A 19,697-nucleotide genomic window follows, 5' to 3' on the forward strand; every position below is an offset into this window, starting at 1 on the left:
ATTTAATTCCATCTGCTTCTACCAAGGACTTCAGAAGCTCCCAGACTTTCCTCCTGGTCTTCTTCACCATTTCCTTCCTGCCCTGCCTTCATTTGCATTGACTTGTCTCTTAGCCATCTCCCAACCCTATTCTTCTAGTGTGGTTCCCAGGCTGGTGGCTCTCACATGCCCTATGGCCCCTAGTCCAGCCATCCAAAGAGGTCTTAAGAGGTAGAGAGAATCAAGGAAGAGTAAGAGGACCCATCCCTGACAGGGGTGTGGGGTTACCTAGCCGCTTGCTCAGGAAGAGATACTGAAGAGCTAGGGAGAAAACACAGGCTGGGTACTGGAAAGATGAACACTGGTGGCTCCAATCTGATCTTAGCTACTCTTGAGGCTGAAACCTAAGCTGGACTCCAATAGCTCATGCTTGTAATCCTAACTACTCAAGAGGCTGAGATCTGAGGATGGCAGTTCAAAGCCAGCCTGAACAGAAAAATCCTTGAGACTTATCTCCAATAAATTACTCAGGAAAAGTTGGAAAATAGTGCTGTAGTTCAAGTGTTAGAGCACTAGCCTTGAGCACAAAGGCTCAGGGACAGCGCTCAGGCCCTGAATTCAAGTCCCAGAACCAGCACACACACACACAAAAGAGGCTGGGGCTGGGAATGTGTCTTAGTGATAGAGTGCTTGCCTTGCATCCATGAAGCCCCACGTTCAATTCCTCAGTACCACATACACAGAAAAAGCCGGAAGTGGTGCTGTGGCTCAAGAGGTAGAGTGCTAGCCTTGAGCAAAAGCAGCTCAGGGACGGTGCCCAGAACCTGAGTTCAAGTCCCAGGACTTGGCAAAACAAACAAACAAACAAACAGAGGCTGAAATGTAAGGATCAAAGTTTGAAGCCAGCTCAAGCAGAAAAGTCCAGACTTCAAGTTAACCAGCAAAAAGCCAGGTGGAAGACAGGCGCCAGTGGCTCATGCCTGTAATCCTAGCTGCTCAGGAGGCTGAGATCTGAGGATCGCAGTTCAAAGCCAGCCCAGGCAGGAAAGTCCGTGAGACTCTTATCTCCAATACACCACCAGAAAACCAGAAGTGGTGCTGTGGCTCAAGCGGTAGAGCGCTTGTCTTGAGCTGAAGAGTGCAGGGACATTGCCCAAGCCCCACGACTGACAAAAAAAAGTCAGATGGGAGGTATGGCTCAAGTATTAAGAGCTGAACAAGAAACTAGACCCTGAATTCAAACCTCAATCTCTGTGTCACATACACAAAAGCAAAACAAAAGGGCTAGACGTGTGGTTCACATAGTACAATACAAGATGCTGGGTTCAAACCCCCCCTCTCCCCCAGATACCACAAAGAAAGAGTGAGAAACAAAAAAGACAGAGCTCTAGGGTAGAGAGCCCCAGAGTGACAAGAGATCAGGGAGATGAAGATTCTGAGAAGAGACCTAGGAAAACATATAAGCAGAAATGATAAGAAACAGATACACAAAGTCAGGCACTGGTGGTTGCCACCTATAATCCTAGCTACTCAGGAGACTGAGATCTGAAGATCACAGTTCAAAGCCAGCCAAGGCAGGAAATCCATGAGACTCATCTCCAATTAACCACCAGAAAACTAGGTGCTATGGCTCAAAGTGGCAGACTGCTAACCAAGAACAAAAGAGCTCAAGGACAGTGACTAAGCCTCAAGTGCCACAATTGATCAAACAACAGATAAACAGATAAAAAGAAATGGAAACAAAGACGAACAGATTTGAGGGGGGAGCAAAAAAAAAAAGATGGACAGAGAGCATGAGATGCAAGGAGAGATAGTAAAAAAGAGAGATAGAAGTCAATACATGGCAGAGCTGGGCACTGTATAGAGCTGTATAGGCACTGTATAGAGGACACACTGTTTAGAGCTGGGCACTGTGGCTCACACTGTAATCCTAGCTACTCAGGAGGCTGAGATCTGAGGATCACATTTCAAAACCAGCCCAGGCAGGAAAACCCATGAGAATCTTATCCAATTAACCACCAGAAAACCAGAAGTGGAGCTATGGCTCAAGTGGTACAATGCTAGCTTTGAGGTGAAGAGCTCTAGAACAGCACCCAGGCCCAGAGTTCAAGTCCCATGACCTACAAAAACAAACAACAACAACAACAAATCCTTGTATAGAGTGGGGTGCTGCAGGCTGAAATCTTAGAATTGAGGTTTGAACTCAGACCTGATTAAAAAAAAATCCTCAAGACTCTTTTTATGTGTATGCCAGTCCTGGAACTTGAATTCAGGGCTTGGACACTGTCCCTGAGCTTTTGTGCCCAAGGCTAGCGTTTTGCCACTTGAGGCACAGCACCACTTACTTCTGGCTTTTTTGGTGGGCTAATGGAAAAAACAGCCTCACTTTCCAGCCTGGGCTGGCTTTGAATCATGCTGCTCAGATCTCAGCTTCCTGAGTAGCTAGCATTACAGGGAGGAGCCAGTAGCATCCAGGCCCCAAGACCCTTATCTCCAATTAACCAGCAAAAAGCTGAAAGTGGAGCTATGGCTTAAGTAGTAGAGCACCAACCAGACTTGCGGGGGAAAAAAATGGTTAGGAACAGCACCTAGGCCCTGAGTCATAAATCAGAATGGACTCAAAAGAAAGGGGCATGGGCTAGGAAGGTGGCTCAGTAGTAGAGTGCTTGCCTTGCATGCATAAGGCCCTTAGTTTGATTCCTCAGCACCATATAAACAGAAAAAGCCGGAAGTGGCACTGTGGCTCAAGTGGTAGAGCATTAACCTTGAGCTGAAGAGCTGAGGGACAGCGCCCAGGACCAGAGTTCAGGCCCCACAACCAACAAAAAAAGAAAGGGGGGGGGGTAGAAAAAAACACAAAAAATAAACTTGTTTTCCTTGTCTTGGGCAGTACCTGCTTCCATCATCTTTTTTTTTTTTTTTTTTTTTTTTTTTTGGTACTAGAGCTTGAATTCTGGGCCTGGGCACTCTCCCTGGACCATTTTGTGCTCAAGGACATCGTTCTACCACTTGAGCCAAAGCACCACTTCTAGCTTTTGAGTAGTTCATTGGAGATAAGATTATCATGGGGCCGAGCACTGGTGGCTCATGCCTGTAATCCTAGGTACTCAGGAGGCTGAGATCTGAGGATCATGGTTCAAAGCCAGCCCAGGCAGGAAAGACCGTGAGACTTCCTTCTCCAATAAACCACAAGAAAACCAGAAGTGGCGCTGTAGCTCAAGTGGTAGAGTGCTCATCTTGAGCTGAAGAGCTGAGGGACAGCGCCCAAGCCGAGTTCAAGCCCCAGGATCGACAAAAAAAAAAAAAAAAAGATTATCATGGGGCCTTTTCTGTCTGGGCTGGCTTCGAGCTATAATCCTCAGATCTCAGCCTCCTGAGTAAGCCATGGGCACCTGGCCCTGAGTTTTTTTTGTTTTTTGTTTTGTTTTGTTTTTCTCAAAGCTAGTACTTTACAACTCCATCATCTTTAACTTGAGATGTATTCATGAGGGTTTTTTTTGTTATTGGTGGTGGTGGTCATGGGGCTTGAACTCTGGGCCTACACGCTGTCCCTCAGCTCTTCAGCTCAAGGCCAGCACTCTACCATTTGAGCCACAGCGCCACTTTCTGTTTTCTGTTATTGGAGATGAGTCTCATGGACTTTACTGCCTGAGCTGACTTTGAACTGCAATCCTCAGATCTCAGCTTTCTGAGTAGCTAGGATTACAGGCATGAATGCCCAGTGCCCAGGTCATGAGGTGTGTATGTGTGTGTGTGTGTGTGTGTGTGTGTGTGTGTGTGTGTGTGTGTGTGTGTGTGTGTGTGTGTGTGTGTGTGTGTGTGTGTGTGTGTGTGTGTGTGTGTGTGTGTGTGTGTGTGTGTGTGTACCAGCACATGTGAGTATCAGTCCAGGGGCTTCTGAGCTTTTGTACTCAAGCTTGGCACTCTACCACTTGAGCCATAGTTCAATTTTGAGTTTTTTGCTGGTTAATTGGAGGTAAGAATCTCACATACTTTTCTACTGGCTGGCCTGGAACCCTGATTCTCAAACCTCAGCCTCTGAGCAGTTAGGATTACAGCCAGCCATGAGACACAGAACCTTTTGCATAGCAGCACAAGGATAGTTTTCCTTTCGATCATGCATGGTATATTTAGGTGAGGTATTTTGGAAATTTGGCTTTAAATTTGTTAGAGCCAGGTGACAGTGCCTCGCACCTGTAATCCTAGCTACTCAGACGGCTGAGATCTGAGAATTGGGGTTCAAAGCCAACCAGGCAGGAAAGTCCATGAGACTCTTCTCTCCAAAGAATCACAGAAAAAGCCAGAAGTGGTGGTGCTGAAGTGGTAGAATGCTAGACTTAAGCAAAAAGAAGCTCAGGTATAGTGCCCAGACCCAGAGTTCAAGCCCCAGGACAGGCAAGAAGAAAAACTTATTAGGGAGGTTACTCTCTGAAGGATTTGGGTCCTGCCTTATTCCCCAGGGTCAAGCAAAGTAGCAGGTGTGTGCTCATGTGCTTGTCCACAGGCAGGTCATTACGACCTTGGCCCTAGGAGACAATAGCCCCACACCCAGCATTGCCCTTGATCCCAAGTTGACCATAGCCCATTTTTTATTCTTTGCTTCCTTGGTAAGCCCTATATAAGCCCACCCCAAAATCCAGTCTCTTGCACCACCTCCAAACCCATGGGAAGGTCTGTGCCCTCACTGTTCTTTTTTTTGGGGGGGGTCTGGTCGTGGGGCCTGAGCTCTGGGCCTGGGCAATGTACCTCAGATCTTCAGTTCAAGGCTAGCGCTCTACCACTTGAGCCACAGCACCACTTCCAGCTTTTTTCTTTTTTCTTATGTGGTGCTGAGGAATCGAACCCAGGGCTTCAGGCATGCAAGGCAAGTGCTCTACCACTGAGCCACCTTCCCAGCCCCTCGATGTTCTTCAATAAACAGTTCTCACCTGTTGAGGATCGAGTCCGGCCTATTCCTTTTCCATTCTTTTCCATTTTCCCAACATATGGTGCCAAAAGACTAGGAGAAGAAAAGCTCTGGGAGTAACTGGGTCCCCTCTACCTACCTCCTGGCCGCCTCTCATTGAGCCTTTTACCTTCTCTTTCTGAGGCCTTTCTCCATCGCAAGCACAAAGCCTGCTGAGCTTACCTTGGGATAAACAGAGACCTGAAAGATTGTGCAGCCTTTGCCTATGTAAAGCAGCGCATGCCTAGTGGACGGCCACCCGGCGTGGCTTGAGGTATTATTGGCCCCCTGTGTAAACCCAGGAAAGGCCTTATCTCTCCCCCTATTCTCTCTCCTTCACTTTCTCGATCTCCAGGCAGGAGGCTCTTCGCCATCTGACCCACTCCACCCAAAAAACCTTCAGGACAAGGTAACCAACCCACGTTTGTAGCGGAGCCCCCCCCCCATGATCCTGCCCTCCCTCCCTTCCTGTCTGTAGGGTCCCCAGAGACTCCAGGAGGCTCACCCTTGCTTGACACCCTTTAAAATTGTCTGTTATTGAAATCTGGCTATTATTGGCATGAGTTCAGAGCCCTCGAAATATTCTCAATGATTTAAACAATTCTCCAACAAAACAGCAAGGAGTCTGAGGTCCCCTAAACCCAAGCCCTCCTCTACCTCTGTTCCAGTGGCCCCTCCTCTGCTCATCCTGTTCTGCCTACCAAGTCCTTTTCTGACTTCCTCTCCAGAGGCCCGCCCCTTGCTCTCCAAGTCCTTCTCTGCCAATAAGCCTCGCAGCTATCTCTTCTAGAAAGGGAGCTTATTCGCCCCCCCCCCCCCCCCCGCTTTCTCTCCTCTCCTTGACAGTGAGACACAGGCTGAGTCGCAGGTTCCCACTTATAAAGGCTAGCCCTCCTGGATCACTGGCTCCATAAGCCCAAGTCTTCTCCATCCTTGCTGTTGTAACTACATTCCTCCCCTCTATAGCTGGTCTGGATTCTCTTAAGTGAAAACTGTCAGCTCCAAGCTTGGGAGCAGTTAGACAGATAGCATACATCAAACAAACAAACTTATCCTTTTTGCTTTCCGGACTGGGACACTAATCCTTTCTCTTTCCTGAGTCTACTCACTTCAGAAATCTGGATTCTTAATTTCTCCCTGCAAAACTCTATAAGGTTGCTATAAGCCTCCCCCAAAATAACCTCCCTCCCCCAATTCTCTGCAGGCCCTAGAGATTGACACCCTCCTGGGAAGAGACAAAGTCCATAGTGGGATTTCATGTGACCTCCACTCCAAGCTTTGCCAAAATTGTTCTAAAGGTTTGCCATTCTTTTTTTTTTTTTGGTCGGTCATGGGGCTTGAACTCTGGGCCTGAACGCTGTCCCTCAGCTCTCCATCTCAAGGCTAGTGCTCTACCGCTTGAGCCACAGTACCACTTCCGGTTTTCTAGTGGTTTATTGGAGATAGGAGTCTCACGGTCTTTCCTGCCTGAGCTGGCTTTGAACCATGATCCTCAGATCTCAGCCTCCTGAGTAGCTAGGATTACAGGTGTGAGCCACCAGTGCCTGGCTATGTTTGCCATTCTTGTTATCAATGTTCGTTCTTCTAAGCATAGAGATTCTATTAAATTGTTTGTTGTTGGCTAAACCTTAAGTTTCACCTTATATTCTGTTTGGTATTGCCTGTTTTTCCTTTTTTTTTTTTTTGTCAGTCTTGAGTCTTGAACTCTGGGCCTGGGTACTTTACCTGAGCTATTCAGCTCAAGGTTAGCACTCTACCACATGGCCCACAGCACCACTTCCGGCTTTTTCTGTTTCTGTGGTGCTGAATATTCGAACCCAGGGCATCATGCATGTGAAGCAAGCACTCTACCACTGAGCCACTTTCCCAGCTCCATGGTATTGCCTGTTTTTCTAGCATTGACCACATGGTTCTATCAAACAGTGTGCAAAAATGTCCATTTTGCCATTGGAATTAAAAAAAGACTTACAGTTGATTTTCTTTAAAAACAAAACAAAACAAAACACCTAAGCATACCTTAAAACTTTTGTACAGAGGTGTGTGTGTGTGTGTGTGTATATGTGTGTGTGTGTGTGTGTGAACATGTTCAAAATTATCTCATTAAAATGTTTTCTTCTGGATAAAAATTGTCTTACCCCAAATGGTTCATGTTTGTAGCAGATGGTATAAATATGTCTTAAGTTCACTTAAGTGTTTGTTTATGTCAAGGTCCTTCAAATGAACACCTTTAAACTCAACATTTTTCCCTGTTTAATATGTAAGCTGCCTTGGGTACAGAGCTAAAAGGACACCAACTCCTGCATTCTATATTGTAATCACAAAGCCCTAGTGACACCTACAATGTCTTAACCTCAATTAGTATCCTAAAGTGTTATATGAAATCAAGAATAACTGTATTTCTATTTGATCTCTTTGTTGCTTAATTGGAAATAATAAAGGGTTTTTATGGCAAAGATCACCATTCAAAGCCAGCACGGGCAGAAAAATTCCTCTGAGACTCCATCTCCCAATTAAACAGCAAAGAGCTAGGCTGGAAGCATGGCTCAAGAGACTCATCTCTAAATAACCAACTGAATTCTGGAAATGGTGCTATGGCTCAAAGTGGTAGAGTACTAGCCTTGAGCAGAAATGCTCAGAGACAGTCCTAAGCCTTGAGTTCAAACCTCATGATGGACAAAATAGATGCCAAATGGGAAAAGCCATCCCAGCACCAACTGTAAGGTCCTCTCCTGGATGGCGAGCAGACTCCACCCTCCTTGCAGCAAAGTCTCCACGCAGTACCTGTGTTACCTAGGCAACTGGCACACCTGGAAGAGGTCACATCTGCATCCGCTGAGGTCACATCTGAATTTGATGTGGCCACACCTCCCCCCCTCCTACCCTAGATAAGGCCTAGCCCAGGCCAGACGCTCTTTCCTAGCTCTTTCCCAGCTCTCTTTCCCAGCTCTCTCTTTCCCAGCTCTCTCTTTCCCAGCTCTCTCTTTTTCCCAGCTCTTTCCCAGCTCTCTTTCCCAGCTCTTTCCCAGGCCTTTCCCAGCCGTGTGGAGTGCCAGGCAGGCCTGGTGCCAGCCGGAATGATGAATAAACCTACCCCTTACCTGAATAACACGTGCTTGGTGTGGTTCTTACTCGGCTACCTCTTTTTATAAACTTAACACCAACCACCTAGACCCCGAGGAATAAAGCTAGTCCTGGAAGCCGGGCGCTGGTGGCTCACGCCTGTAATCCTAGCTACTCAGGAGGCTGAGATCGGAAGATCGCGGTTCAAAGCCAGCCTGGGCAGGAGAGACCGTGAGACTCCTATCTCCAATAAACCACCAGAAAACCGGAAGTGGCGCTGTAGCTCAAGTGGTAGAGTGCTCGCCTTGAGCTGAAGAGCTGAGGGACAGCACCCAGGCCCAGAGTTCAAGCCCCACGACCGACAAAAAAAAAAAAAAAAAAAGCTAGTCCTGGAGTAAGAGAGGATGGTATCACATCCAAAATGGAGCTGCCCTTTCAAAATTAACCAGAGCTGGGAGATGAAAAGAAAACAGTTAATGCCCATCTTATTAGGTAATGCCCATCTAATTAATTAATGCCCATCTAATGTCCGTACCTGTATACCTTCTAACTGGTTATGGGCTTATGCTCCAAATGGAACTTTTCTGGCTTGTGGCCGTGGTGTGTTTGCCAGTGTCATTCATATCATCTGGTCCTGCTACCTTGTCAGCCTTTTGCCTGATCTCACCTTTTTCCAAATTGGAGGTTGTACAAGGGACTGGATTGGGGTGGGGGGAGACTTTTGTTTTTTGTTTTTTCTGGTCAATTGTGGGGCCTGAACTCTGGGCCTGGGAGCTGTCCTTCAGCTCTTCAGCTCAAGGTGAGTGCTCTACCACTTGAGCCACAGCGCCACTTCCGGTTTTCTGGTGGTTTATTGGAGATAGTCTCTTGGACTTTCCTGCCTAGGCTGGCTTTGAATCATGATCCTCAGATTTTAGCCCCCTGAGTAGCTAGGATTACAGGTGTGAGCCACCGGCACCCGGTTTGGGGGAGCTTATATAGGGCTTACCAAGGAAGCAGAGAGTAAAAAATGAGCTATGGTCAATTTGGGGTCAAGGGCAATATCCTTGGCCAGGCCCACAGTTGAATGCTGGGTGTGGGGCTATTGTCTCCTAGGGGCCAAGGTCGTAATGACCTGCCGGTGGACAAGCACATGAGCACACACCTGCTGCTTTGCTTGACCCTGGGGAATAAGGCAGGACTCAAATCTTTCATATTCCATCTTTAGACACATAAAAAGATTGGGCAGGGCTGGGAAGGTGGCTCAGTGGTAGAGTGCTTGCCTTGCATGATGAGGCCCGGGATTTGATTCCTCTGCACCACATAAGCAGAAAAAAAGCTGGAAGTAAGGCCATAGCCTTGAGCGCTAGCCTTGAGCTGAAGAGCTGAGGGACAGCGCCCAGGCCCAGAGTTCAGACCCCACAACCGACAAAAAAAAAAAAAATTGGGCCAAGAGGGGAGAGGCAGATCCTTCATCCTCTTCACAGGGTCATCATGTAACTGGAAAGCTTTGTGTTCCTGTAGCCTGTATTAGAACACAACCTTAAAAAGAAATTCTTAGCCGGGCGCTGGTGGCTCACGCTTGTAATCCTAGCTACTCAGGAGGCTGAGATCTGAGGATCGCAGTTCAAAGCCAGCCTGGGCAGGAGAGACCGTGAGACTCCTATCTCCAATAAACCACCAGAAAACCGGAAGTGGCGCTGTAGCTCAAGTGGCAGAGCGCTCGCCTTAAGCTGAAGGCTGAGGGACAGCATCCAGGCCCAGAGTTCAAGTCCCACGACCGACCAAAAAAAAAAAAAAAGAAAAGAAATTCTTGCCAGGCGCTGGTAGCTCACGCCTGTAATCTTAGCTACTCAGGAAGCTGAGGTCTGAGGATCACAGTTCAAAGCCAGCCCAGGCAGGAAAGTCTGTGAGATTCTTATCTCCAATTAAGCACCAGAAAATTGGAAGTGGTGCTGTGGCTTAAGTGGTAGAGTGCTTGCCTTGAGTTGAAGAGCTCAGGGACATCACCCAGGCCCAGAGTTCAAGCAACACAACTGACAAAAATAAATAAATAAATAAGAAATTTTTTTTTTCCATTCCTAGGACTTGAACTCAGAGCCCGGGCACTGTCCCTGAGCTTGTTTGTGCTCAAGGCTAGCACTCTACCACTTGAGCCACAGTGTCACTTCTGGCTTTTTCTGTGTATGTGGCTCTGAGGAATTGAAGTCAGGGCTTCATGCATGCTGGGCAAGCACTCTACCACTAAGCCACATTCTCAGCCCCTTAAAAGGAAATTCTAATCCCCACAGATGGTCCATTCTAACTCACAGGCTTCTAACTACAGGAGACAAAGATTTCCTTTAAGATTGGATCTTTTGGAATAGGACAGAATGATCGGTCAAGATGTATTTTATTGCCAGGTGCTGGTGACTCTCCCCTGTAATCCTAGCTACTCAGGAAGCTAGGATTCACGGTTGTAAGACAGCCAAGGCAGGAAAGTCTATGAGATTCTTCTTCTTCTTCTTCTTTTTTTTTTTTTTTTTGGTTGGTCGTGGGACCTGAACTCTGGACCTGGGCCATGTCCCTCAGATCTTCAGCTGAAGGCTAGAACTCTACCACTTGAGAGTCAGCCCCACTTCTGGCTTTTTCTGCTTATGTGGTGCTAAGGAATTGAACCCAGGGCCTCATGCATGCAAGACAAGCACTCTACCACTGAGCCACCTTCCTAGCCCAAGAGATTCTTCTTTTTTTGCCAGTCCTGGGGCTTGAACTCAGGGCCTATGCATTGTCCCTGAGCTTCTTTTGCTCAAGGCTAACACTCTACCACTTGAGCCATAGCATCACATTTACAGCTGGGCATGATGTGCAAACCTGTAATCCTAGCTACTCAGCGGGCTTAGATCTGAGGATCCAGGTTCAAAACCAGCCCAGGGCTGGAAAGCTGGCTTAGTAGTAGAGTGCTTGCCTAGCGTGCTTGAAGCCCTGGATGATTCCTCAGTACCACATAAACAGAAAAAGCCAGAAGTGGTGCTGTGGCTCAAGTGGTAGATTGCTAGGCCTTGAGGAAAAGAAGGTCACGGACAGTGCCCAGGCCCTTAGTTCAACCCCTAGGATTGGCAAAGAAAGAAAAAGAAAAAAAAAACAGCCCAGGCAGGACTCTTACTTCCAATTAAACAGTAAATCGTTCTCTCCAGCCACCCACGATGCCGAAATGAAAGAAAGCCAATGGGGAAGAAGATGACCTTGACCACTGCTGTCATGAAAAAGCAGGAGGCCAAGAAGGTGGTAAATCCTCTGAAAAAAAAAAAAAAAAAGCTTAAAAACTTTGGTATTGGACAGGACATCCAGCCCAAAGGGGACCTCACCCATTTTGTTAAATGGCTCGACTACATCCAGCTGCAGTGGCAAAGAGCAATCTTCTACAAGCGCCTGAAAGTACCTCCTGCAATTAGCCAGTTTGTGCAGTCCTTGGACAGACCACCAGACAGTTACTTAAGTTGGCCCACAAGTACAGGCCAGAGGCAAAGCAGGAGAAGAAGCAGAGACTGTTGGCCAGTGTTGAGAAGAAAGCTGCTGGCAAAGGAGATAGCCCTGTAATCCTAGCTACTCAGGAGGCTGAGATCTGAGGATCGCAGTTCAAAGCCAGCCTGGGCAGGAAGTCTGTGAGACTCTTATCTCCAATAAAGCACTAGAAAACCAGAAGTGGCACTGTGGCTCAAGCGGTAGAGTGCTCTTCTTGAGCTGAAGAGCTGAGGGACAGCGCCCAAGCCCAGAGTTCAAGCCCCACAACCGATACACACACACACACACACACACACACACACACACACACACACACACAGAGAAATGTTCAGTTTAACATAGTTGCACATGACATGCACACACATGACATGGACTGCTTCAGGCTGGTTGTATTTCTGTCTGCCCTGTGCCACAAGATGGGTGTTCCCTACTGCATCATTCAGGGGAAGGCCAGGCTGGAGTGCCTGATCCACAGGAAGACAGACATGCACCACCATTGCCTACACTCGAGTTAACTCAGAAGACAAAGGATCTCTGGCAAAGCTGGTGGAAGCTATCAGGACCAATTACAGTGATAGATATGAGATCCATCATCGCTGGGGAGGCAATGTCCTGGGTCCAAAATCTGCAGCTCCAATTGCCAAGCTGGCCACTAAGCTGAGTTAAATGTGCAATTGGTTTCTCTGTACATGAAGATAATAAAACTGTCCCTCCTCAAAACAACAGTAAAGAGTAAGAAATGGAGCTGCGGCTCAAGTTGTGTAACTTTAGCCTTGAGTGCAAAAGCCAAGGTTCACCATCCAGGCCCTGAGATCAAGCCCTAGTACAGGCACAACAATAAATAAATTAATTAGTTAAATTAAATTGAATAATAAATAAAAACTGCAGATAGAGGGAGTTGAATAGGATTTATTTCCCCATGACTGGTTTATTGCATTAGTACAATGTTCTCGGTACAAGTGCACTTTATGTTCCTTTTGCTGGAGAGAAAAGTGGGGATTCGCTAAGGTTCCAGGAAATACAATTTCCCCCTACAATTACAGCAATAATTCTGGCCAAGACAAAACTCTCAATTTATCCTAAAAATAAACAACAACCAGAGCATACTTTAACCTAATTTGGAAGTATTCAAATGGCCCCAGGACACCAGGTCCTTTGTTCCCATCCACATCCTGCCTTCCCGTTTTGTTTTGTTTTTCCATTTCTTACTCTGTGTGTGTGTGTGTGTGTGTGTGCGCGCACGTGCGTGCGTGCACGCGCGCACATGTCTGTGCATGCACACCCATGCCAGTCCTAGAGCTTGGATTCAGGGCCTGGACTCTGTCCCTGAGCTTTTGTGGTCAAGGCTGGCACTCTACCAATTGAGCTATACCTCCACTTCTGGCATTTTGTTAATTATTTAGATAAGAGTCTCAAGAACTTTCCTGCCAGGGTGGCTTTGCCTCAAATCTTAATCTCCCGAAGCTAGGGTTACAAGCTTGAGCTATCAGCCCTTGGTTGCTTGTCCTTTTTATTTTACTTTTTCCAGTCTTGGGGCTTCAACTCAGGGCCTAGGCACTATCCCTCAGCCTATCTGTACTCAAGGTGATCGTTCTATCACGTGAGCCACAGCACCACTTTTGGCTTTTTCTGTTTATGTGGTACTTAGGAATCAAACCCAGGGCTTTATGCATGTTAGGCAAGCACTCTACCTCTACCACTAAGCCACATTTCCAGTCTCCTCCTCCTCCTCCTCCTTCTTCTTTTGCCAGTCATGGGGCTTGAACTCTGGGCCTGGACACTGTCTCTGGTGCTCAAGGTGAACCCTCTACCACTTGAGCCACAGTGCCATTTCTGGTTTTCTGGTGGTTAATTGAAGATAAGATTCTCGCGGACTTTCCTGCTCAGGCAGGCTTTGAACCACAATCCTCACATCTCAGCCTACTGAGTAGCTAGGATTACAGGTGTGAGCCATCAGTGCCCAGCTTCCCGTGAGACTCTTATCTCAAATAAACTTTTTTTTTTTAAAGCTCGAAGTGGTACTGTGGTTCAAGTGGTAGAGTGCTGGCCTTGAGCAGAAGAAGCTCAGGAACAGTGCCCAGGTTCTGAGTTCAAGCCCCAGGTCTGGCAAAAATAATAATAATAATAATTAAAATTGTCTCATTGACCAGCACTCTACCAATGGAGCCACATGTCCAACCCCTAAAATTGTCAAAAAAAAATAAGGCCAGTTCACCTATTGTGATGTCAAAGGAAAGAATAAACCTGTTTCTCCTATTCTATGATTTAACAACCCTTGCAAATGTGGCAGGTGGAGGTAGGGAAGTCGGGGATGGGAGTATATTTCTCTTATACTCCAAGGAAGCAGTCAATTCTAAGATTCACCAGGTGGATGGTCTCTAATTCCATCCCAGTGGGACACAATCTACTTGGACCAAACATTAGTTCCTGTCCTCCTGAGCTCAATACTACAAAACACCATCCCCCCACTTCCCATGCTAATCAGAAGGTCCAGGTGGTTTTACCTGTTTTTGTGGGGGAGTGAGGAGGCCAGCCAACACTAAGGGGTTGGAATCTAGATTCTCCCCTGCCAGACATTCCCTGGACTACCAAGCTCTGTGTAGCCTCTAACTTTGATATATACACAGGGTTCCTACTAGCCCCTCCTCGGATTATAGTGAGAGTAGTAGCTCATAGAACTCAGGGAAACTTTTTTTTTTTTTCTGATCCTGAGGCTTGAACTCTGGGCCTGGGCACTGTCCCCAAGTTCCTTTTGCTCAAGGCTAGCATTCTACCACTTGAACCACAGCGCCACTTCTGGCTTTTTTCTGTGATTTAATTGGAGTCTCACAGACCTTCCTGCCCGGGCTGGCTTTGAACCGATAGCCTCAGATCTCAGCCTCCAGTGTAGCTAGGATTACAAGCATGAGCCACCAGTGCCTAGCTTCAGGGAAACATTTTACTGTGCCTATCCATATAATACAAAATATATTGTTTGGTATCAAATGAATAGCTGGGGAAAGGCAGGTATTAGCTAGGAGTGGGTGGCTCTTATCTCCAATAAGTACCAAATAATCTGGAAGTGGAGCTGTGTGGCACAGATGGTAGACTGCTTTCCTGCATTCAAGCCCCAGGATCAGCACCAAAGAGAATATTCTCAATCCCTGCCTCTGTGTGTGTGCCAGTCATGGGGCTTGAACTTGGTTCCTGGGTGCTGTTCCTGAGCTTTTTCCACTCAAGTTTGTCACTCTACCACTTGAGCCACAGCTCCACTTCAAGGTTTTTGATGGTTAATTGGTGACTTTGATCGAGATTCTCAAATCTTGGCCTCTTAAATAGTTAGGATTAAGATATAAGCCATCAGCACAGGACACGGAGGATTCTTTTTGGAGCTTGAGTCATTAAATTATAGCCCCGAGATGACATATTGAATCTGCAGCTTCTTTGTCCCTTCCCCACAGAGCTGGGGGGTGGGGCTGAAAGTCTCCGTTCCCATTCACATGCTCTTATTCACAAGGTCCCATTCGGTCTCAGAGTTTCCTGTCACCAGCCCCCCACCCTTAAGCTGCCTACAGGTGGCCAGCCAGCAGTCATGTCATTAGCATACAAAAAGACACTCTGCATTTTGAAGATTCCAAGGATTTTTAGGAATTGCATAGCAGGAAACAGAGACAAAGACTGAAAATGTTTTTCACTAACTCACAACTATTTCTAAATATTGAATTCAGTACATTAAGCACATGAACGCATGTCACCACTACCATCCATCTATCTCCAGAACCTAAACAATCTTAAAGTTTCTTTTAAAATCTTTTGCAGTGCTGGGGATGAAACCTAGGGCTGTGTACATGCTAAGCTAGAACTCTCCCACTGCCATACACTGCCTAGCCTTCCAGAACCTTTCATTTCCTAAAGTGGATCCTCTGAACCATTTTTTTTTTTTTTTTTGGTAGTTGTGGGGCTTGAACTCTGGGCCGAGGTGCTGTCCCCCAGCGCTTCAGCTCAAGGCTAGTGCTCTTAACACTTGAGACACAGCACTACTTCCAGTTTTCTGAGTGGTTTATTGGAGATAAGAGTCTTACAGACTTTCCTGCCAGGATAACTTTGAACCGCGATCCCCATATCTCAGCCTCCTGAGTTGCTAGGATTACAGGTGTGAGCCACCAGCGCCCGGCCATTTTTTTTTTAATGGTGCAGATCCTGGGGCTTGAACTCAGGGCCTCAGTGCTGTCCCTGAGCTTTTTTTTTGCTCAAGACTAGCGTTCTACTACTTGAGCCCGAGTTCCACTTTTGGCTTTTTTTTGGTGTTTAATTGCAGATAAGAGTTTCAAAGAGGGGCTGGGAAGATGGCTCAGTGGTAGAGTGCTTGCCTTGCAGCCTGAGGCCCTGGGTTCGATTCCTCAGCACCACATAAGCAAAAAGAAAAAAGCCAGAAGTGGCGCTGTGGCTCAAGTGGTAGAGCGCTAGCCTTGAGCTGAAGAGCTGAGGGACAGCACCCAGGCCCAGAGTTCAGGCCCCACGACCAGACCCCCCCCCAAAAAAATAAAACAACTGTGATCCTCAGACCTCAGCCTCCTGAGTAACTAGGATTGCAGGCTTGAGTCGCTAGAATGTGTTCCTCTGTACCACTTAAACAGCCCCCTATTCCCTCCTCTTTCCAATCCTGGCAACCAGAATTCTGTATTCTGACCTCTTTTTAACTGAAATCATACAATATTTGTCTTTCAGTTTTTGGGTTTTCTTTGCTTTTTTATTTTGCAGTACCATGTGCATGCTGTACACAAACATTGAGCTACATCTTCAGTCTGCTATTTATCCTTTGTGACTGGTTTATATTAGAACATAATGTCCTCAAGTTTCTTTTTTTTTGGGTCCGGTCGTGGGGCCTGATCTCTGGGCCTGGGCGCTGTCCCTCAGCTCTTCAGCTCAAGGCTAGTGCTCTACCACTTGAGCCACAGCGCCCCTTCTGGCTTTTTTCTTTTTGCTTATGTGGTGCTGAGGAATCGAACCCAGGGCCTCATGCATGCAAGGCAAGCGCTCTACCACTGAGCCACCTTCCCAGCCTTGTCATCAAGTTTTGTTCTTGTTGAGGGTGTCAGAATTTCCTGCCAGGCGCCAGTAGCTTACACCTGTAATACTAGGTACTGAGGATGCTGAGATCCAAGGCTCAAGGGTCAAAACCAGCGCAGGCAAGAAAAATTCATGAGACTCTTATCTATAATCACCAAAATGCTGAAAGTGGAGGTGTGGCTCAAGTGCTAGAGCACCAGCCCCTGAAATTAAATATTTACTGCTAAAATCCAACACACAATACCCCAAAAAGCAATTTCAGGGGAATATCAGGATCTATTTCAGGTCTCTTTGACTTGGTCTCTACCCTTCCAGGGCAAGGACAGGCTTCTTATAAGTTTTCCTAATATGCTTAGAATCTGGATCCCCAAGGAAGAAAACAATTGTCTTTACTCCCTTCCCAGAGGTTCCATTAACTAAACTCTCTTCATTGGGAGATAGGACACTAAAATCTGCCAACATATGTTCATAGACCTTTTTTTTTTGGTCATGGAGCCTGAACTCTGGGCTGGGCACTGTCCCTCAGCTCTTCAGCTCAAGACTAGCACTCTACCACTTGAGCCACAGCACCACTTCCGGCTTTTTCTCCTTATGTGGTGCTGAGGAATCGAACCCAGGGCCTCAGGCATGCAAGGCAAGCACACTACCACCGAGCCACCTTCCCAGCCTTGTTTTGTTGTTTGTTTGTTTGTTTGTTTTGTCAGTTCTGGGGCTTGAATTTAGTGCCTATGCATTGTCTCTGAGCTTCTTTATTTTTTTTTTTTGGGTCGATCATGGGGCTTGAACTCTGGGCTTGTGCGTTGTCCCTGTGCTCTTCAGCTCAAGGCAAGGGCTCTATTGTTTGAACCACAGCACCACTTCCGTTTTTTCTAGTGGTTTATTGGAGATAAGAGTCTCAGGGACTTTCTTGCCTTGGTTGGCTTTGAATCATGATCCTCAGATCTCAGCCTGCTGAGTAGCTAGGATTATAGGCATGAGCCACAGGTGCCCAGCTACATCTCTGAGCTTCTTTTGCTCTAGGCTAGCACTCTACCACTTGAGCCCCAGCACCACTTCCAGCTTTTCTGTGTATGTGGTACTGAAGAATTGAACCCAGGGCTTCATGCATGCTAGGCAAACACTCTAATACTAAGCACATTCCCAACCTGTTCATATACTTTTGTCACATACCATTGTCACACATAATTGTCTTTTATTTTGGTCCCAGAGAGAATCATTGTCTTTACTATGAGCCAAATAGACTTTGTCTCAGGCTATTTTATATTCTTAAAATTTACGAATCCCAGGGGGCTGGGAAGTTGGCTCAGTGGTAGAGTGCTTGCCTTGCATGCCTGAGGCCCTGGGTTCGATTCCTCAGCACCACATAAGCAAAAAAGAAAAAAGCTGAAAGTGGTGCTATGGCTCAAGTGGTAGAGCGCTAGCCTTGAGCTGAAGAGCTGAGGGACAGTGCCCAGGCCCAGAGTTCAGGCCCCACGACTGACCAAAAAAAAAAAAAAAAAAAAGAAAAAGAAAGAAAGAAAGAAAAGAAAATAGGAGGATATAACTCTGGGATGATCCAGTCCTCACACTTGTGATGCAATGACTTTTTCTCTTTATGCACATTAATAAATGTTCATGTTGCCAGATGCTGGTGGCTCACACCTGTAATCCTATTCAGGAGGTTGAGATCTGAGGATTACAGTTCAAAGCCAGCCCAAGCAGGCGAGTCCCTGAGACTTTTTTTTTTTTTTTTTGTCAGTCTTGGGGCTTGAACTCTGGGCCTGGGCGCTGTCCCTCAGCTCTTCAGCTCAAGGCTAGCGCTCTACCACTTGAGCCACAGCACCACTTCTGGCTTTTTCTGTTTATGTGATGCTGAGGAATCTAACCCAGGGCCTCATGTATTCCAAGCAAGCACTCTACCACCGAGCCACCTTCCCAGCCCCCCTGAGACACTTATCTGCAATAAGTTACCAAAAAGGCCAGAAGTGATGCTGTGGCTCAAATGGTAGGGTACTAGCCTTGAGTGAAACAATCTAAGAGACAGTACCCTGGCCCTGAGTTCAAGCCCCAAGACTAGCAAAGAAAAAGCTCATATTCTTTTCTCCTATTTATTCTTGGTGTGTTTATTCCTGGGAAACTTCAGGGTAGAGGAAAAATTTCTTTTCAAAGGGACAAAACTCAGTTTGTCTATTTGTGTAGTTATTTGTTTCATTCTTTGGTGCTAGTACCAGGGCTTGAGCACAGGACCTGGGTGATATCTCTTAGCTTTTGTGCTTAAGGCTATGTTATGTCATTTGAGCCACATCCACAGCTTTACTTCCAGCTTTTTGCTAGTTTATTGGAGATAAGAGTCTCACAGGCTTTCCAGGCTGGCTTTGAACTGGGATTCTTAGCTCTCAGCCTCCTGAGTAGCTGGGATTGGAGGCATGAGCCATGGGTACCTGGCATGCTTTCTGCTTTTGAAGTTTTCTTTTTTTTTTTTTTTTTCTGGGTCCAGTCCTGGGGCCTGAACTCTGGGCCTGGGCACTGTCCCTCAGCTCTTCAGCTCAAGGCTAGCGCTCTACCACTTGAGCCACAGCGCCACTTCCGATTTTTTTTTTTTTTGCTTATGTGGTGCTGAGGAATTGAACCCAGGGCCTCATGCATGCAAGTGCTCTACCACTGAGCCATCTTCCCAGCCCCCTTGCTTTTGAAGTTTTCTGCTGGTTTCTTCTATCAGTTTTTCTTAATATCTATTTTGTATTGGTATCTTTGGTTGCCTTGTGTGTGTGTGTGTGTGTGTGTGTTTTGGGGGGGGGGGGGGGTCCAGTCGTAGGCCCTGAACTCTGGGCCTGGGCGTTGACCCTCAGCTCTTCAGCTCAAGGCTAGTACTTTACCACTTGAGCCACAGCACCACTTCTGGCTTTTTTTTCTGCTTATGTGGTGCTGAGGAATCGAACCCAGGGCCTCATGCATGCAAGGCAAGCACTATACTACTGAGCCACCTTCCCAGCCCCTGCCATGTGTTTTTACTTAGATTTCTTGCTTAAGGCTTGTACTCTACTACTTGAGCTATGCCTCTAGTCCAGCATTTCCTGGTGAATGAGAAATGAATTCCTGCAGGCTTTTCTGCCACAAATGGCTTCAAACCTCCATCTTCCTAATCTTAGCCTCCTAAGTAGCTAGGATTGTAGACATTAGCCAGTAGTGCTTAGCTCTGGAC

The 19,697-nt window shown here is 46.8% G+C and overlaps 1 pseudogene; it reads left to right on the forward strand.

Moving 5' to 3' along the window:
- The first annotated feature begins 11,170 nt into the window (after window positions 1-11,170).
- LOC138839879 (large ribosomal subunit protein eL8 pseudogene) lies at window positions 11,171-12,133 on the forward strand (annotated as a pseudogene).
- Window positions 12,134-19,697: the final 7,564 nt, after the last annotated feature.

The sequence above is a fragment of the Dipodomys merriami genome, unplaced genomic scaffold (assembly GCF_024711535.1).
Source record: "Dipodomys merriami isolate MVZ:Mamm:240054 unplaced genomic scaffold, mDipMer1.0.p SCAF_3, whole genome shotgun sequence".
Lineage (NCBI taxonomy): Eukaryota > Metazoa > Chordata > Mammalia > Rodentia > Heteromyidae > Dipodomys > Dipodomys merriami.